Source organism: Pleurodeles waltl, chromosome 6, assembly GCF_031143425.1.
Source record: "Pleurodeles waltl isolate 20211129_DDA chromosome 6, aPleWal1.hap1.20221129, whole genome shotgun sequence".
NCBI lineage: Eukaryota > Metazoa > Chordata > Amphibia > Caudata > Salamandridae > Pleurodeles > Pleurodeles waltl.
This window is the reverse complement of record NC_090445.1, coordinates 1566340318-1566361774: the sequence shown is the minus strand read 5'-3', so window position 1 is coordinate 1566361774 and position 21457 is coordinate 1566340318. Positions and strand designations below refer to the sequence as shown.

Genomic DNA, 21457 nt, shown 5'->3' with positions numbered 1-21457 from the left:
ACGATGCCAGCTACCCAGAGCTGACATGAAACCTATGTTCTTGGACTTTTTAGCAGTAGTAAGTTACTGGGCCCCAAATACATTCTGAAATAGAAAGGGTTATGGGGTGCTGATTTGTGCTCGAGGGAGGGGTCACTGCTGGGCGACACTTAAGTGGGGCAGAGCAGAAGCAGTAGCACTGAGGCGAGAAGAAAATAGTGGTCTAATATATATATATATATATATATATATATATATATATATATATATATACACATGTTCGATGGCATGTGTAGCTGCAGATACACATGCTTTGCACATCCCGCCATCTAGTGTTGGGCTCGGAGTGTTACAAGTTGTTTTTCTTCGAAGACGTCTTTTCGAGTCACGAGATCGAGGGACTCCTCCCCTTTCAGCTCCATTGCGCATGGGCGTCGACTCCATCTTAGATTGTTTTCTTTCCGCCATCGGGTTCGGACATGTTCCTTTTCGCTCCGCGTTTCGGTTCGGAAAGATAGTTAGAATCTCGGAAAATTCGACGGTATTGTTTGCGTTCGGTATCGGGTTAGTTACAACAGATTGACACTGAATTTGAAGAGCTCCGGTGGCCCTTCGGGGTTTTCGATTCCCCGTTGGGGCCTGGTCGGCCCGACCACGTGTCTCTTCAAGGCTAATGGAACGAACCCCATTCCGCTTCTGCCCCAAATGTCACAACAAGTATCCTTATACAGATCAGCATCTGGTCTGTAACTTGTGTTTGTCTCCAGAACACAAAGAAGATACTTGTGAAGCCTGTCGAGCGTTTCGGTCGAGGAAGACACTAAGAGCGAGAAGACTACAGATGGCGTCGGCGCCGACAGGTCAAAAACACTTGGAGGAGGAAGAAGAAACCTTCTCCATCGAGGATTCGGGCTCGGACGAGGTCGATCCCGAACAGACGCCGAAAACCGTGAGTAAGACGTCGAAACACAAAACTCACGGAAAGACCACTAAAGCCCAGGGGACGCCACCGCCTGCAGGCCATGGCTTAACCTGGAAAATAGGTGACCGAACATTGGCACCGAAAAAGGGCACGCATGTGTCGAAGGCATCCGACTCCGGTCGAGATACCGGCACAGAGCAGACTCGACCCCGAGACAGCCGGTCAGAGCAAGTTCGGCACCGAGAGGGCGGCACCAAAACAAGTCGGTACCGAGAGACCGGAACGATAAAAATTAAAAGTGTCGTCGGAGCCAAAAAAGACTGCCGAAAAAGTTTCCATACCGAAACATCCGGCCTCTGAACCGAAAACGAGTTCCTACACAGAGGAACAGGGACTGTCCTCACAAATGCAAGGACATAGGATCGGACAAGAACTAGAGTCAATGGAGCCAGATTACACTCAGAGAAGGGTCCACATCCAAAAAGACACAGGGAAGATAAGTACTCGTCCCCCAATTCAGATGAAAAGAAGACTTGCCTTCCAAGAAAAAGACAAACAGCCACAGGCAAAGGTGGCAAGACAAGTAACCCCGCCACCATCTCCACCACGCTCAACACAGACATCACCGGTAGCCACTCCACCACTGATGCAGTCCCCAACTCCTACTTGAATGAGTCGGGATGATCCCGACGCATGGAATCTTTATGATGCGCCAGTATCAGATAACAGCCCAGACTGTTATCCAGCGAGACCGTCACCACCTGAGGACAGTACAGCCTACACACAGGTGGTGTCAAGAGCAGCGGCGTTTTTATAATGTCACCCTGCATGCAGAGCCTATTGAGGATGACTTTTTATTTAACACACTATCCTCCACACATAGCCAATACCAAAGTCTCCCTATGCTACCTGGAATGCTAAAACACTCCAAACAGGTGTTTCAGGAGCCTGTGAAGGGCAGGGCCATAACTCCAAGGGTGGAGAAGAAATACAAGCCGTCACCAACAGACACGGTATACATCACACAGCAATTAACACCAGACTCTGTGGTAGTAGGGGTAGCTCGCAAGAGAGTGAACTCACACACCTCAGGAGACGCACCACCTCCAGACAAGGAGAGTCGCAAGTTCGACGCTGCGGGGAAAAGGGTTGCAGCACAAGCGGCCAACCAATGGCGCATTGCCAACTCACAGGCATTGCTGGCGAGATATGATAGGGCTCATTGGGACGAAATGCAACATTTCATTGAACACTTGCCCAAAGAGTTCCAAAAAGCGGTGGAGGAAGGACAAAGTATCTCGAACAATCAGATACGCTCGGCAATGGATGCTGCAGATACAGCTGCTAGAACAGTTAAATACAGCAGTGACCATAAGGATACACGCATGGCTGTGTACATCAGGATTCAAGCCGGAAATACAACAAGCCGTGCTGAATATGCCATTTAACGGACAGCAGTTGTTTGGGCCGGAGGTGGACACTGCTATCGAAAAACTTAAAAAGGACACTGATACGGCCAAAGCCATGGGCGCACTCTACTCCCCACAGAGCAGAGGCACATTTAGTAAAACACAGTTTCGAGGGGGGTTTCGGGGACAAAGCACGGAACCCACAACCTCACAAACAAGGCCCACTTATCAGAGCCAATATCAGCGGGGAAATTTTCGGGGACAATATAGAGGTGGCCAATTCCAAAAAAGTAGAGTAAAGTTCCGAAGTCCCAAAACTCCACAAAACAAGCAGTGACTTCAACGTCCCAAATCCCCAACACAACACCTGTGGGGGGAGACTAACCAAGTTCTACAAACAATGGGAGGAAATAACAGACACTTGGGTCCTAGCAATTATCCAGCATGGTTATTGCATAGAATTTCTCAAATTCCCTCCAAATGTCCCACCGAAAAGACACAATATGTCAAAACAACACATGGATCTTCTACAGCTAGAGGTCCAAGCGTTGTTGCAAAAAGATGCAATAGAACTGGTACCAATTCATCAGAGAGGAACAGGAGTTTACTCGCTGTACTTTCTCATACCCAAAAAGGACAAAACTCTAAGACCTATATTAGATCTCAGAACATTAAATATACACATCAAATCAGATCACTTTCACATCGTGACATTACAGGACGTAATCCCATTGCTCAAACAACAAGACTACATGACAACACTAGACCTAAAGGATGTGTACTTCCATATACCGATACATCCTTCACACAGAAAGTACTTAAGGTTTGTATTCCAAGGGGTACATTACCAATTCAAAGTGTTGCCATTCGGGATAACAACTGCGCCAAGAGTTTTTACAAAATGCCTGGCAGTAGTAGCTGCTCATATCAGAAGGCAGCAAATACATGTGTTCCCATTCCTAGACGATTGGTTAATCAAAACCAACACAAAAGAACGGTGTTCACAACACACAAAGTATGTCATAGAAACCCTCCACAAACTAGGTTTCTCACTCAACTACACAAAGTCACACCTTCAGCCGTGTCAAACACAGCAATACTTAGGGGCGAAATCAACACAACAAAAGGGATTGCCACTCCAAGTCCACAAAGGGTACAGGCATTTCACAATGTAATACATGCCATGTATCCAAAACAAAAGATACAAGTCAAGATGGTGATGAAACTACTAGGCATGATGTCCTCATGCATAGCCATTGTCCCAAACACAAGATTGCACATGCGGCCCTTACAACAGTGCCTAGCATCTCAATGGTCACAGGCACAGGGTCAACTTCTAGATCTAGTGTTGATAGACCGCCAACCATACACCTCGCTTCATTGGTGGAACAATATAAATTTAAACCAAGGGCGGCCTTTCCAAGATCCAGTGCCTCAATACGTAATAACGACAGATGCCTCCATGATAGGGTGGGGAGCACACCTCAACCAACACAGCATCCAAGGACAATGGGACACTCAGCAGAGACAGTTTCACATAAATCACTTAGAACTACTGGCAGTATTTCTAGCGTTGAAAGCATTTCAACCCATAATAAGCCACAAACACATTCTTGTCAAAACAGACAACATGACAACGATGTATTATCTGAACAAACGGGGAGGAACACACTTGACACAGTTGTGTCTCCTGGCACAGAAAATATGGCATTGGGCGATTCACAATCACATTCGCCTAATAGCACAGTTTATTCCAGGGATTCAGAATCAGTTAGCAGACAATCTCTCTCAGGATCACCAACAGATCCACGAATGGGAAATTCACCCCCAAATACTAAACACTTACTTCCAAAGATGGGGAACACCACAAATAGACCTATTTGCAACAAAAAAAAACGCAAAATGCCTAAACTTCGCATCCAGGTACCCACAAGATCAGTCTCAGGGCAATGCGCTATGGATGAGTTGGTCAGGGATATTTGCATACGCTTTTCCCCCCTCTCCCACTCCTTCCGTATCTAGTAAACAAATTGAGTCAAAACAAAAACAAACTCAAACTCATACTAATAGCACCAACCTGGGCAAGACAACCTTGGTACACAACACTACTAGACCTCTCGGTAGTGCCTCATATCAAACTTCCAAACAGACCAGATCTGTTAACTCAACACAAACAACAGATCAGACATCCAAATCCAGCATCACTGAATCTAGCAATTTGGCTCCTGAAGTCTTAGAATTCGGACATCTAGACCTTACACAGGAATGTATGGAAGTCATAAAACAAGCAAGGAAACCAACCACACGACATTGCTATGCAAATAAGTGGAAACAATTTGTTTATTATTGCCATAATAATCAAATTCAGCCATTACACGCATCTGCTAAAAACATCGTGAGCTACTTACTACATTTGCAAAAGTCAAAGCTAGCTTTTTCATCCATTAAAATACATCTTACCGCAATTTCAGCTTATCTGCAAATTACGCACAGGAGCCCAGTCATAAAAGCATTTATGGAGGGCTTAAAAAGAATTATCCCACCAAGAACGCCACCAGTTCCTTCGTGGAACCTCAACATTGTCTTAACACGACTCATGGGTCCACATTTTGAACCCATGCACTCATGTGAGATACAATACTTAACATGGAAAGTAGCATTTCTAATTGCCATCACATCTCTAAGAAGAGTAAGTGAGATACAAGCATTTACCATACAAGAACCCTTTATTCAGATACACAAGCATAAAGTAGTTTTACGAACAAATCCTAAGTTCTTACCAAAAGTCATATCACCGTTCCACTTGAATCAAACAGTAGAACTACCAGTGTTCTTCCCAGAGCCAGATTCTGTAGCTGAAAGAGCACTACATACATTAGACATCAAAAGAGCGTTAATGTACTACATTGACAGAACAAAACAAATACAGAAAACAAAACAATTGTTCGTTGCTTTCCAAAAACCTCTCACAGGAAACCCAATATCCAAACAAGGCATTGCTAGATGAATAGTTAAATGCATTCAAACCTGTTATCTCAAAGCAAAAAGAGAACTGCCTATAACACCAAGGGCACACTCAACTAGAAAGAAAGGTGCTACCATAGCCTTTCTAGGAAACATTCCAGTGACTGAAATATGTAAGGCAGCCACATGGTCTACGCCTCATACATTTACCCGCCCGCCTCCCCGGGAGCCTGTAGCCGTTTGAAGTTGATCTTGAACATTTGTAAATTTGTAAATATATTGCTTTAAACCACATTATGTACATACATATTTACTCCATTCCATGGGCACTATTACTATAATACACAACTCCTACCTCACCCTCTGCGGGGAAAACAATCTAAGATGGAGTCGACGCCCATGCACAATGGAGCCGAAAGGGGAGGAGTCCCTCGATCTCGTGACTCGAAAAGACTTCTTCAAAGAAAAACAACTTGTAACACTCCGAGCCCAACACTAGATGGCGGGATGTGCAAAGCATGTGAATCTTCAGCGTCTCATGCCACGAACAGATGTACACTGGGTAAGTGACATTTTCCACATATATATATATATATATATATATATATATATACACACACACACACACACACACACACACACACACACACACACACACACACACACACACACACACACACACACACACACACACACACACACACACACACACACACACACACACACACACACACACACACACACACACACACACACACACACTAGCTGCAGACTGGGAAGCATTATTTAACCTTCGTACCCACGTACTATACTCTGTTCTAAGCTGCTCCTCTGTCTGACCCTCTACTCTCCTGTATGCAGCTCCAGTCTACAACACTGTACTATACTCTAAGCCACTCTGACACTCTACTCTGTATGCCACTGTACTGTATGACATTTGATGACACACCACCCAACTTTTCTCTACAGTACGCCACTCCACTATATGACATGGCACTCCACAACACTTTCCTCCACTGTACTCTGACACTCCACTTTAGGGTACTCCACTCCGACACTGCTTCACCCTACTCTACTCTAAAACCCTCTACACCACTCTGAAAGTCTTTGACACCCTACTACTAATTGGTCCAATGGCATCAGAGCACTTTACATGAAAACCACACGTTTTACAATTCTAAATGAGTGTTTTTTTTTGTTTTTTTTTTATTAAGCGCAAGGAGGTTGAGTAATTAGGCTAAAATCACAGGATGTTAAACCGAGACCAGGATTCGAACCTGGTTACCTTGTTCCAAAGTTAGCAGCTCTAGTTGTTGGGCCGCATCCCCACTTTATTACTCCTATCACTCTGTTGCTCACGATCAAATTCTTTGTGCATTGTGTTTCATCCTCTTTATCTCTGTAGATTTTAGGTGGACTGCCTCACTTCAAAGTCTCCAGACCTGAATTTGTCATCTACTTATCATTGATTTCAGCTATTAGTCTGATTAGAACGGTGGAAAGAAAATAAGACTACAATACCCAGAATGCATTAGGCTTTCACACAAAAGTCCAATACTGTAAAGAGTGTCCTTAATGACTTTGTTGGATGAGGTCACCTTTATCTGTTTCTGCTGTTCTACTTCCACAAAATGTACGTTGTTTCTTGATTAAACACATGATTTATTGAAGTTTATCTGGTAGTAGAAGAATAAACAAGCATTTGCAATGCAATGGGCCTCGCATTTGCTCGAGTTAGAGCTACTAGCATTGGAAACTCCTAACCGGACTTTTTCTTGCCACATAAATTGAAAGAAAAAAACTGAGCGCAATTGCGCTATGTAAATTGAAAACCAAACAACCAATCGCGCTGCGTTGAAAATAAAAAGATAAAGTAGTACAGAAATCAGGCTGAAAACATGGAGTCTTGTATGTTTTCAGTAGTTGGCTGGTGCGCTCAAGGAGGGCTAAACACCGGAAAAGGCATTACCTATGCATGCCTTTCACCATATAAATCACGCAGATTTTAACAAGCAAGCCCACAAACCAATGAAAGTGACAAGCGTGACAAGGGTGTGTTTAAAAGCCCAAAGAGAGATTACAACCAGGACGGAGTGCTTGTGCCCTCGAACCTAAAAGGGGAAAGGATCCAGTGGATAGCGTTTTCTAAGGTCGAGTTCGTTTCACAAAGTAGAAACGGTATGACAAAAACACATGTTAATTAAACTCTCTGGCTCCACACGCTTAACGCTCCCTTTTGTGTCTCAGGTCTTGTGTGGTGTTGAATTGGTGCTTTGTAATAATCTTTAGTTTCTTTGCAGTGAAACTTCCTCCAAAAGTGATAGTGGTGTATGATCACCTTAATTAATCAGTCTAAACTGTCTGTTCTCTCTCACTCTACTGAAACTCCTCTCTCCTCCCCCTTTAGTTTTCTTGTTTCCTATCGTGTCAGTCTTGGTTGCCTCTGGGATCTTTTTATAGCAAATGAAATCCAGCCTTTGAGTTAATGTCGTCTTTGTGCCTGGTGTGTCAATACCGCTATTGTGGTGTGCAGTTTTATGGTTTCCTGCTTTTATTTTGTGAATGGCAGCTGTGTGGCTTGTCCCTTCTTCCTCGCCCTGCCCATTTGGTTGATTTGCACAGAAGGTGATGTGTTTCTCAATGATCTGAAAACAAACCTTTTGAGACTCAAATATTTTTTTTTACAACTTCGTGTTTGAAGTGGGCACACTCATCATATGTTTTGTTTCAGCATCATTCACAGTCTATTGTGAGGCTTCTTTCATTTATTTATATAAGTTCATTGTTTGAAATTATATCTAGTTATGGCCGTTTTGCGATGTCTGATTAAGACGTAAGAGCGTATGTAGAAGTGATGTTTACTGTGTTTTTTAGAATGCAACAAAATTCACAGTATGCTGCCTTTTTATCATGTCACAGATTTGTTACAGGGTCTGCCAGATTTGGACGTGACAGCTCTTTTTGTTCAAATGTCATCACCTTGCAGTAAGGAGGTAGTTGTGGCTCATAGCATTGCCTCTCTGATGGCATTCTCAAACGTCTGGTTCCTAAAATTCATTTTTGCCTTTCAGTTTAGTTGTTTCCCCCTTGCACTAGGCAGGACAAACGCGGCTTTGTTGATCTGGCCCTTAGTAGTTAGCCATGCAGGGCACAATACATGTTCTTGAATTTATCCTAGTGTGGAGGAGTAATCTTTTGAGACGATACACGACCAGAACATGTTTGAAACATGATGGTGCCAAGCCGGGTTTGCAAATTTACTATTATATTCCATATCGTAATATTTTTTGCGGATAATACGTTTTCTGTATTGGAGTAGATACTTTCTAAAACTTGTGAAGAGCAAGTAGTACGATTACTCAGTTAAAACGGCACCCATTTCACTGGCCTTGGAGTTCTGGATTTTTCTGTTTTTTAGTTTTGAATGTGTAACCTACATATCACAGAATGTCTGTGGTAGGCATCAATTAATCTGGTCAGTTTATACACAGCCGCAGCTGCACTCCAGTCACACATCCTGTTGTACCAGTGATGTTTGCTCTCTTTAGTGACGGGAGATTACATCACTACTTTGTCTAATTACATTTTACAGATGTGCTGCCTCGCAACAATACTTTGTGCACTAGTGAAAAATGTCTCCATTCAAAGCACTGTAAATGGTGTGTCTGATACATGTCCCTAAAATTGGGATAAAAGAAGTGTTGTTCAATGCCTGGCAAGCATTAAGCCCCTGACCTCTTTGCTGCCTGAAAATCCTTCACCCTCCTCTTTTTGTAATACAATATGTTTTAGCTCCTGGGTGTTTTTATGCACCAGTTAACAATTTGGAATAGTGTTTTTGTTCCATCCTTGCAATGCAGACAAATGACCTACTTTCACATATCCCCACAGGGTTAATTTCTATCTGTGCCAGGGATTGTGTTCAAGGGACCATAAATTGATCTGCCTGCTTGATTAACAGCACTGTATTTACTATTTTTAAGTCTGGTGGGAGAGAGCTTTAGCTGCATAAGATCCCGTGTGATAGTATACAGAGAAGGGCTTTGGCTCTGCCCATTTGCTGATCTACCACTTTATGGCAGCAGGAAACAGCAATGTTATGCAATGAGGCTGTATAATTATATTTAAAGTTTTTCTTTTTTCCACTGGCTTGGAAATTGGCTCTCTGGGAGAAGTAGGGTTTCGGGACGCGTTAAGGCATAAATAGAAGGGGTCCCCACCAATAGTCAGAAGCAGGAGACCCATTGCTTATCAAAGCAGGCGCTAGAGCGCAGAGGTAGTTTGCAGAAAAGAGTGTCTCCTTTTGGTTAATAGAGGTTTATTCTACCCAAGATAGTTGTAGCCACGTATAGCGTGACGATGTGATGGGTTGGAGTGACGCATTGTATAAAGAGCTTCCGTGATCCAATGACCATAGAATTCAGAAATCACCAGTTGCAACAGCCACCCCTACTTAATTGTGGTCAACAAAAAGCATGACAAAAACATATTTTGATATACTTATTTTGAATCTTAAGAGTAAAGTGCGCAGTTTGTTAAAATATTATAATTGCCACAATCTGGTATTGCATTGAAACAATAAAATATTTTCCTAGTAAACAAATCGAGATATGTAGTGCAATGAAAAAAAAAATAGAAGCCAGTGTTTTTTATTTATTCTTACAAAAATGCTTCCCTTAAGAAGAGGGTGTTTCCTTCATCCAAGATGATCATTGCAGCCGCTCGCGTGACAATGATAGGTGAGGAGCAATCTTAATACAGTGCTTCCCACAGTACTCCTCTGGCGCCACTGCATCCACCAACACTTAACTCCTACATTGAGGATAGAGCATAGTACCACAGCTTGTATCTCTCCCTGCTGAGTTAACCAAACTGTGTCCTGCTTTTGTTCACTCATCTCTCAAAGCCCACTTCCATTTATTGCTGGTTGATAGGAAGCAGGTAATGTGGGGTAGAAGTCCAGAAGCTAAACAAAATGCTTTTCATGTTCCATGCGCCACTCGGCACCTAATTATGCGACACCTGTTAATCGTGATTTAGCCAGTACTGGGAGTTACTGGCCTGATCAGGATTATGAAAGTCACAGTAGTTCTGAAGATCTGTGTTTTTGCAGCCGGACATATCACCTGCTGAAGTAGGTGGTGTCTGGGTGAAGTAGGAGTGACCAGGGCAGGCTGCACTGGAGTGAATGATTCATTGTTTAATTCCTTTCTAACGGAGCCCTCCAGGGCCCACTTGTAATCCCTGGTAACTCCATTCGTCCGCTCTGAAATTCCAGGTAGTGTTAACTCCAGTTGGGTGGTGGAGTTATCATGAGGGTCCCAGCAACTGCTTAATAAGGGCGTTCGTGCTTAATTTGTGCAGGTGGTTGCTGGTGTTGGGTACAAGCACTCACATTTTTGGAACTGGGATTTATTTGTCATTTTCAGACTTTGACTCTGAGCAAAAGAGAGAAAAGCAGAAAGGGTGGAAAGGAGGAGAAAGATTCATTTTTACCACTTTTTTCTTTGTTTTTCTTGTCTTTTATTCCTCCTAACTTTCTAGTCTCATTGAGCAGTGTGCTTGTGTGAGTGTACTTGTAATGCCTATGTAACAAAGGGACCAGCTTCTATGAGTGCAAGATGTGTGGGTAGACTGAGTGCAGGGTAATCCGTGGGTTGCTGTGGTGTCTCTATGCTTTCGGTAAGCGTGCACCATTCATCTATGGGTCTTTTCCTGGATTTCTTTTTGGAGCCACTCAGCCAGATCCTATCCAGTCTTGACAACCTGAGAAAGCACTGTTGTAGCAATTATAACTATGGGAAACAACAACAGGGAAGACATAAGGCATTTCTTCTCAGGGTCTGTGACTGAAGAACAATGTATCCATATAGGCTTATGGGTTTTGTTTGGTTTTGTGACCATAATTATTGGACTTTTCTGGGAGAGAAGGACTGGATCTACATCTGTTGACCCCAGGACCACAAGGGTAACTCCAAGGGCTAGTTGGCAGGCCTCTTTACTTTAGCCTCAGAGAGAGAAAGCTCCAGCAACCTCGACCTCAGAACCTGGGCTCTGCCATCTGTGACTCTACCCTACCAAGTGGGGCGTCCCCACTCCTGGACCCATGGAAGTGAGCCTAAGGTGCTCTATCAACCTCTTTGGACCAAGTGGAAAATGCGCATCTCCCCTGCTGCACGCCGCTACCCTGAGTAAAACCAATTCTTCACTGCTGCTGCATGGATCTTCCCCGTTGCAAAGCCCCATATCACCATTGCAGCCTCGCAACTCCCCTGAACCAAGACATCCTCCTGACTGTGTGACACATCCTCAGCGCCAGACTTCACATCGTAAGCCTTCGTTGAAGGGATCCTTGACTAAGATGCAGGCCCTCGCGCCACAGCTTCACTGCAACTCTTAACTAACGCACACCTTCGGCCGCCTTAGTGGCCACTTGCAAAGCTCTGCAAAGCAGGATTCAAGGGTATTAAACCGGTAAGCTCTTGGCCTGGTTTCCCCAGTCTTTTTGGTTTCTGACATCCTATTTTGATCCGGTAGTGGATTTCAATTTTCCTGGCTTTAAGATTCTGGGCACTTTACCACTGCTGACCAGTGTAAGTGTTCTCTGTCTAAATTTGATTGGTAATTGGATTATCCATGATTGTCATATTTGATTTACTAGTAAGTCCCTAGTAAATTGCACTAGAGGTGCCCAGGGCCTGTAAAGTAAATGCTTCCAGTGAGCCTGTAGTACTTATTGTGCCATCCACATGAGTACCCCGGTAAATACGTCTCAGACCTGCCATTGCAGTGTCTGTGTGGGCAGTTTGGAATTGCCAGTTCGACCCGGCAAGTGCACCCACTTGCTAGGCCCAAACCTTCCCTTTTCACATTTTGTAAGTCACCCCTAAAGTAGGACCAAGGAAGCCCCATGGGCAGGGTGGCAGTGTATTTGAAAGGTACTACTGTGTTGTACATGTCCTGATTAGTGAAATTCCTCTAAATTCGGTTTTCACTGTTGCAAGGCCTATCTCTCCCAAAGGTTAATATGAGGATTGCCTTGAAATATCTTTTAAGAGTAATTTCCCATTCGGAGCAGATACTGCTATGTCATTTGGAGGGGTCTCTTAACTCACAATTTCAAAATACATCTATTGGAGAAGTGGATTTTTAAATTGTAAGTTCGAAAATGCCACTTTTAGAAAGAGGGCATTTTATTGCCTAATCATTCTGTGCCTCTGCCTGTTTGTGGAATACACGTCTGGGTCATGATGACAGTTAATCTGTTTGTGAATTCACTCTAGACAGTCACACAAAGGGAACTAAGTTGTGGCCTGCATATCCTGATGGAGCTTCTGGAGCTAGAGTGGTGGGAGGAGCTGACACTTCATCTGAATACAGCTGTGCCCTTCTTTACACTCCAGGGTGTTGAAAAACTGCTTTGTGTGTCTGGGGGCCAGAGCAGGAAAGGCAGGGTTTTGTGCACTTCAAAGACCCCACCCCCCTTTACCACCTGGACTGAGGTGAATGCTCAGAGGCACCCATTGACCAGGGTCGTCCTCTTGCTGGTGCAGGCTTCTTTCCTCCATGGGGCCTTCTGGGGGCACCTGAAGACAATCCTTCTTCAACACTCACCAGCATAAAGGGATTGGAGGTGTATCTCTTACATTTGGAGATGGACCCCCGAGCTGCTACAATGAAGCACGTCAAGACTGCGTGTACCCGGTCCCACCTCGGGTACTCCAACACTCACCAGGACCCCATTGAGAGGCATACTATCTCGGCATCTCTGGACTGCATCTGTCTACCAACCTGGCTCCTCCGGCAGATAAGTGGGACCTCATACTGCAAGAAATACGTGATATGCGCGCTGCAATTGAACACCGCAATTGACTCTGTGCCGCTGCCTGCACTATGAGCAGTTGTCCCCCGCTGAGTGCAACGGCTGTGACGGACGCAGGCCTGATGCTGCTGTAGCGTCCCCAAAGTCCTGCCACAGCATGAGTCCCGAGTGCTGTGTCCCGACATCCGCCTCAGCACCTGTGACCATGTGGTGAGATCACAACACTGCAAAGTCGATGGCTCATGTTTTGACCTGCCAGATTCATCGACCCAGCCAGATCGTAAGGAACCGATGCTTCATCACCTCCCCTGCCTCACCTCCCCTGTCTGGCAGTAAGGAACCAACACCTCACCTCCCTGGTAGCTGTAAGGAACAGATGCTGCACTGGCTCCAGCGACACTTCACCTTTCCTACTCTGTGCAACGTCTCTGTTTCATCGTTTACCAAAGGTACTGTGCCTAGCGTCCTTGTGACTCCGTGACCGGCCCGCACTCCATTGCGTGTAGCGCTGGACTGTTGGGAACGACTCCATAAACGACATATAGTATCTTCAGTTGGAGTTATTGTGTTTCTAAGCACATTTATTGAGAATTAACCTTAAAAAAATTATATCTTTGCTTGTTTATGTCGGATATTTGTTGTTTTGGTCTTTTTTTATTCAGATAAATATTGGCTATTTCTCTAAACTGGTGTGTAGTACCTTTGTGGTGTTTTCACTGTGTTACTGTGTGTGTGTAGAAATACTTTACACATTGCCTCTGAGCTAAGCCTGACTGCGTGTGCCAAGCTACCACGGGGGTGAGCATGGGTTATCTTAGGTGTGTGACTTCCTTACCCCGACTAGAGTTGGGGTCCCTACTTGGATAGGGTGCAAACCACTGCCAACTAGAGAACTCAGTTCTCACAAAGGTACTCTGTTCAGTGGATCTAAATAGCTTCTTGTAGCTGGCCCGTGCTCAATCACAGTCAGCCTGAACTTGTTACTTTATCAGTGTCTGGCGTGACCAGATAGCCACAGTTGGCACTTTATGCTTTTTAGTGCTATTTTTCACTGTAATCTTCAAAATGGAATACCCCTGGTTCTACTGATTAGATCTTTGTCATTTTAGTCTTGTTTTACTGTTTGAAGTGTTAAAGACGTACTTAACACATCCCCTTTAAGTTAATAGGCAGTTTAATGACAGCTAAAGGCTTATTGACCGCACAACCAGTTGATTCCCTATATTCAGTTCTCAAATTGCCCACCTCCTTCGTTTAGCTGTCAAGAGACCTGAATTCATAAACAATTCTTATACATGTTGTCTGAACAATCATTCAACAGGGGTGTGGAATTTAATAAAATATTTACTTGTCCATGGGGCAGGTTGCTTCATAAGTCTACTTGTCCTGTAAAAAAAAATATATATATACTTGTCCCATGTAGTGTGGCAGCAAATTATGACAGCCATCTCAATATATAAGAGTTCTGGTAAGTCTCTCTGATTATTTCAGAGCTAATAATACAGAAGGGCTTGAATACTAGCAATTTCCTTATTTCGCCACCTTTCCACAGATCTACATACGGAGGCTGGAGGTAGCGGTAAGCAATAGTTCCGGAGTTGGAATGTCCTTTTGAATCTGTGCAAACCTACTCGCTTGCATGTTTTAAGGGTTCTCACCAGCTGTTTTCTAATCATTTCCCCTACTGAGAAAGGCTTGAAAATTACCCTTGACAAAGGTCAGATGTAAAACTTCTTCCAAGAATGGGGAAAAAGTAGTTAAAGAGAAAGTGAACTAGTAAAGGTTCGACAAATATTTACATGAGCAAATCTACACATGCATTTTTGCTTGTGCTAAAATACAGTTCATAAATATTTTCTAAGAGTATGATTTCTTGGTCTACTTGTGTAAATTCTTGTTAATTAATGAAATGCACAAATCTGCACTAATGCAAAGACAAATACTATGGGTGCACTTTTGTGACTTTCTTTAAGGATTGCCCCCTAATTATTTCTAATGCTAACCAAGATCTTTTGCTTTATTAAAATTCTTTATCCATCTATCGGCTAGCTTTACTGTGACCGATACTACTTGCAGAACCCACTCCTTCTCTGTGCCTGGATACTCTCACGGGTGACAAGTGCCACACTGTACAAATTCATGTTACATTCAATTGCAGTGATCGCAATCTGCACTTTCACAAGAAGGATATCGGTACACAAAATAGTATTTTTCAGTGCCAAGATTTACTGTGGCAGTGTGTGCTTTTTGTGACCAAAATAGTTTTTTGCTTTTTGCTAATATTCCTCACACTGGTGAGGGCCCAGAGGCTCCCACAACAACAAAGATTTACAAAACCCATGTCAAAACAAGACATGCGTTGACAAACCCAATAGACTGACTAACAATGTCAGACCTATTTGCTTTGCCAGTGCTTGTTTAGATTCATGTTTCCCATAATGTTGAAAGTGGTTAAACAGACTTTCCAATACAAATATTTTTTTAGAAATACTAGCGTGAATCAACACATTTTATTAACTGATGCTTCAAAGAAATGGTGCCAAACATTTCACAGTAGTTTAGCAAATCATTTTTTTCCCCCAGTTGCATTTTTTTGTGAACATTTTATTCTGAAAGCAAAAAATCATCAATTTGGCTTTCATGCTTCTGGAAATATTTTCATTAAATCAGGAAGCATTGTGGGCACCTTATTCATAGCCTCATATTTTTAAACTTTGCAAACATGTTTACACGTTTGTTAGTGGAACCGCTGTCAGTAGTGCAGTCCAAGCTTACATTTATTTAAAACACTCACCCTAAAAATAAAGGCTTTCTATTAATGAGCCATAAATTCAAGTTCAAACAGAATTAAAATATGTACACAAATATTACTTCACCTGCAGACAGTTTCTTTCCATGCTCTGAAATATGGCACTGTAAATTGGTAGCCAAAGGGTTTGTGTGGCAGGGGGTTGGGCCTATTTGTTCCAAGGACAAAAGAAACCTGAAAAAGTGTTGTCCTTGACCCCAAACAATATGTCCTTGGCGTCGGGCTATAGGAATTCCACACCCCTGATTAAATCATTCATCATTGCTTTGTTTTTAATTTTACACCATTCTTATAGAGTGTACCTCAAACGAGTGAGTGTTTCTGTCCATGAACAGAATGGTGTTTTAACCATTTGAAGCACACTGTATGAGAATGGTGGGAAATTAAAAGCAAAGCAATGGTAAATGATAGAAAGATCGAATGATGGTTCAGACATGTACAAGGATTGAAGCAGTGAGGAAGTTCATGGTGATTGAGTGAAAACTGTTGGCTGTATTATTGCATTTTTTATTTTAAGAATCAATGAAGGAACGAATGTGTTAAAGAATTTGCTTTGAGACGTCTGAAGTTGTGTTTCTCTGAATTTAGTGGACTGATTGTGTGTTTCCTCTCCATTATTGCTATTGCCTGACTGCTCTGTGTCAAGTTACCAAAAGGCTGAGCATAGTTTGCTTTTGGACTGGTTTGTGGCTCACCTTGACCAAGATTGTGTTTGCAGCTTGATCATTGCTCACTGTTAGAAATGGGGTCTTTGGTTGGCAGTCAGGTTACCCCCTGTCCAAGCAGGACCCTCACTCTAGTCAGGGTAAAGGAGAATCACCCTCAGTTAACCCCTGCTTCCCCCCTTGGTAGCTTGGCACAAGCAGGCAGGCTTAACTTCAGGAGCCATGTGTAAAGTATTTGTACCAACACACAGTAATTCAGTGAATACACTACAAAATGACACAGCACAGGTTTAGAAAAATAGGGAATATTTATCGAAACAAAACAAGACCAAAGCGAGAAACATCCAACATAGACACATCAAGTTATACATTTTCAAAGAATAAGGGTGTTAATCTTTAGAAAACAGTGATACTGTTGTTAGCGTACAAAAGTATTTGGGTAGCTTCAAAGTAACACCGGAACGGGAAAGTGTGCGTTGGAAAAGGCAAACGATGCGTCGATTTCTCACTTGCAAGCGAGACCGTGGGTTGTTCCTCCTCTGGTCGTGTCGGCGTGGGTTGTTTTTTCTCTCCCGCAAGGGAGCGATGCGCCGATCTCGACAGGCACCTTAGGTCCTGTCAGGCTTTGCGCTTTCCGTGCCCAGCGATATTGCGTTGAAAATCCGGTCACAGGGTATCACATCACCGTGCTGCATGGGGTTTGCGTCATTATCAGCCCCACTTAGCGGGTGTTGCGTGCCATTTCTCCCGCTGCTTTGCGTCGATCTTCCAGCTGCGATGGAGGTGGAATGTTGATTTCAGCCGCGAAGCCGGTGACACGTCGTTTATCACCTGCGTCACGGAAGGTGCTTTGAAATTTTCCCCGCACACTGGTCTGGGCATGGATTATTAGTCTTTGTCTGCCAGATTCACCTTTTCAAGGGCCCAGGAACTGGATAGGGCACCACTTGGCCGGGCAGGAGGCTCAGCAGAGAGTCCAGGTGCTGGCAAGGGAAGTCTTTGATGGGCCTGAGACTTCAACAACAGGAGGCAAGCTCAGTTCAAGCCCTTGAGATCCTTCACAAGCAGGAATGCACAACAAAGTCCCGTCTTTGTCCCCTTTCACAGGCAGAAGCAGGAACTGCAGGAGAGCTCCACAGAGCACAGTCACAGGCAGGGCAGCACATCTCCTCTGCCCTTCAGCTGTTCTCCTTGGCAGTGGTGGTTCTTGATTCCAGAAGTGATCTAATTTTCAGGGATTCTTATACCACTTTCTGCCTTTGAAGTAGGCCTACTTCAAAGGAAAGTCTCTCTTGTTTGTCAGATCCTGCCTTGCCCAGCCAGGCCCCATACACACACCAGGGGGTTGGAGACTGCATTGCGTGAGGGCAGGCACAGCTCTTTAAGGTGTAAGTGACCACTCCTCCCTCCCTCCTAGCACACATGGCTCATCAGGATATGCAGGCTACACCCAGCTCCCTTTTTGTCCCTGTCTAGAGAGGTGCAAACAGCCCAACTGTCAAAATGACCCAGACAGGGAATCCACAGACAAGCAGTCACAGAATGGTTTAAGCAAGAAAATGCCTACTTTCTAAAAGTGGCATTTTCAGAAACACAATCTCAAAAACATCACTAAAAGGTGAATTTTTCAATTGTGAGTTCAGAGACCCGAAACTCCACGTCTGTCTGCTCCCAAAGGGAATCTACGCTTTAATCCTATTTAAAGGCAGCCCCCAAGTTAACCTATGAGAGAGATAGGCCTTGCAACAGTGAAACACGAATTTGGCAGTATTTCACTGTCAGAACATACAAAACGCACTAGTATATGTCCTACCTTAAACATACACCACACTCTGCCCAAGGGGCTACCTAGGGCCTACCTTAGGGGATCTTACAGGTAAGACAATTGAAGGTTTAGGCCTGGCAGGTGGGTACACTTTCCAAGTCGAAATGGCAGTTAGAAACTGCACACAGACACTGCAGTGGCAGGTCTGAGCCATGTTTACAGGGCTATTCAAGTGGGTGGCACAATCAGTGCTGCAGGCCTACTAGTAGCATTTGATTTACAGGCCCTGGGCACCTCTAGTGCACTTTGCATAGGACTTACTAGTAAATCAAATATGCCAATCATGGATAAAACAATCAACAATACAATTTACACAGAGAGCATATGCACTTTAGCACTGGTTAGTAGTGGTAAAGTGCCCAGAGTCCCACAGCCAACAAAAACAGGTCAGAGAAATTAGGAGGAAGAAAGCAAAAAGATTGGGGATGACCCTGCAAAAGGGAAAAAAGTCCAACACTCCCACTACAGTAAACCAACAACCCAGTTTCTTACTACAGTAATCTTCAGCTAAACAGCACTGATTCTGACACCCTTGGAGAAGGGAAGTCATTGAGGTAAAACGTTTTAGGGTTAGCTGTGCTGTGCTTCCTTTTATGAACATTATGAAACTGACCTTGACATGATTGCCAGGGGGTTTAGGACTTTACCTGTAAGCGCACCTTGCTTTTCAGGACTTTTTAAAATCAGAAAAATGTTTCCAGACTTGCAAGCCTAGTGCCTTGAATAATCGATTCGACTTAGCTGTGATGTACTTAGCCCATGAACTCTTCTCAAACTGTGTGATCCTAGGCAGATATTTTATTTACGGTCTCTTTTTTTATTTTTTTCTTCGTTATTACGTACAAACATACTTTCAAATATGAGTTCAGCATGCCTGTTGTACAAAAAATTTGTGTTTGATTTAAAAGACTAAACTTTTGCTCCAGGTATTTAAAAAAATAAAATAAAAATCTAGTCCACATATAGGGTACACGTGACCCCTGGCTTTCCTCTTAGTTCATTTATAGCATTTTCATAGGGGTGGAGACACATGTCTCAGTTTATATTTAAAAACATTTACTTTGAATAAATATAGTACTAAAGCATGATGGGGTAGCACACTCATTACAGGCAGACATTTTCAATTTAAATTCCCAGACTTTCTCACTCACACGCAGTTTAACTGATAGAACTATATATTAATGTGTGGAAATCAGCGTTCAACAAATATTTATCTTTTGCAAATGACCAAGTGTAATATTCTGATTTGTTTTGATCCTATTAAAATCTTTGTTTCCATTTCGCTTTAGAATCACAAAAAAGTGTTTTCCTAGCTACTGAAATATATTTTACAGTTAATTCCCAACCTATTCAAATGTTGTGTACACAGAACAATTCTTAGACAAGTCACTTCGCAAAAAGCTCTAATTTTGCAGTCAGAGAAACAAATGTAAACCACATTCTCCAGGATAAGAGAAGCAGCAGTTTGTTAGAAGATGTAAGCTGACATCTGACCTCAGTCTTTAAACACACATTAAATGTGACAATATAAGAACAAAATTTAAAGGCTTCTTTATTGCTCATTCACTTTCTCAATGAACCAGAGCATCTGTTCTTTGCCAGCTCTAATAGGCCTTTAAAACAGCTCACCCTGATAAAATCTGACTCTCCATAGCTAGTAGGCTAGTACATTTCTGGAGGCCTGCTGTTGGTGGAGGATGCGATTCATGTGATCCACTCACACAATACAAAGCAATATAATTTTCTATATAGAAGTAATGTAAACTATGGGGAATGCCCCCAAAAATTTTCAGTGTGCAGGGAATGGTAAAGAGACCATAACTGCTGCATTCACAGAGAGACTAATGCAATGGCCTTGTGTGCATGTCCAGGAGAGAACAAATACAAATATGGGGCTGCACCTCTACATTTCCAGCTGATGAGATAGAGATTACAGACAACTTGACTTGTGTTGCTTGGCACATAATGCTGTCATTAAGTTGGTTCCCAAATACATTTCTATGCCCTACCTATATCCCAAGTTGAATGTTAAAAAGAGGCGGAACTGATTTTGTGTGCTTGGAGGGTAGGAATAGAATTCTATTAGTCTAACCGCTACACAAAATATCCTCTGTTTGCTTTAGCCATACTGTTCTGAGCTACTAGTAGGAGATAATCTTCACCTTGAGAGCACTTGGGGAGAGTAGGCTCGACGAATGTTGCTCTTGGTGGTAGAAATAACTGATATGCTCCTTTTTTTAACTTGTGTGTTTTTTTAAAAGGTGGGTTCTATATAAATAGCTGATTATTGGTTATTGATTACACTGGTTATGGCTGGTAAGCAAGTCAGTAGTCAGTATTGCACATTTTATTATGTTGCAATTCAGCAGCAGGAATGGGTTGATCTTTACAGAAATCCTTGGTTTCAGGACAACCCTAAAAGGAATTTGAGAGCCAAGTATAGCTGCGAAGACGTTTATTGCAATATCTTAGTATTGTAAACTGATGTAATGCTTATACCAAAAGCATCGTTTTTTTCCACTGCACAATTGAACAGTGGAAAAATAGACCACATATACGAGCAATGAGACTTTTACAATATTGAAGAAATATATTGGAACATTGATTCTGCAGCATTGGATCTTTTGTGCATCCATATACTTCAGTCATCTCCTGCCCTCAGGTTGGGAATATAGCAATGAACAGCCTTATTCGACCGTTGACAAAACAAGTGTTCTGTAGCAAGCTTATCTCATTTGAAACTGCTTAAACCTTAGTCAGATCTTGATAAGGACTTAACTCCTTCCAGAGGCTGCCATATATTAGAATTCTACATCACTTATAGCCTCCCACAGTGAAATAAATAAACTTATAAAGTGGAAGAAATTGACTGGAATTCCAAAGAAAGATTTGTTAGAACAATAGACAATGTTGGTGCACTTTTCTTTTCAGTGGTTTTGAATGTGAAACATTGTTCCTACTCTTAATAAATAGGAGTTCTGTTTGTTGCATCTATGACATTGCGAGGGTACTCTGATAGACTTATAGCTGCATATTTTCTTGTAGGGGATTTCCATGTATAG

General features: G+C 42.9%; 1 protein-coding gene across 1 annotated transcript in view; it reads left to right on the top strand.

Moving 5' to 3' along the window:
- The window catches only part of MEGF9 (multiple EGF like domains 9), a 193146-nt gene that overhangs the window by 63644 nt on the left and 108045 nt on the right, over nt 1-21457 (top strand). The gene's annotated exons all lie outside the window — the stretch shown is intronic.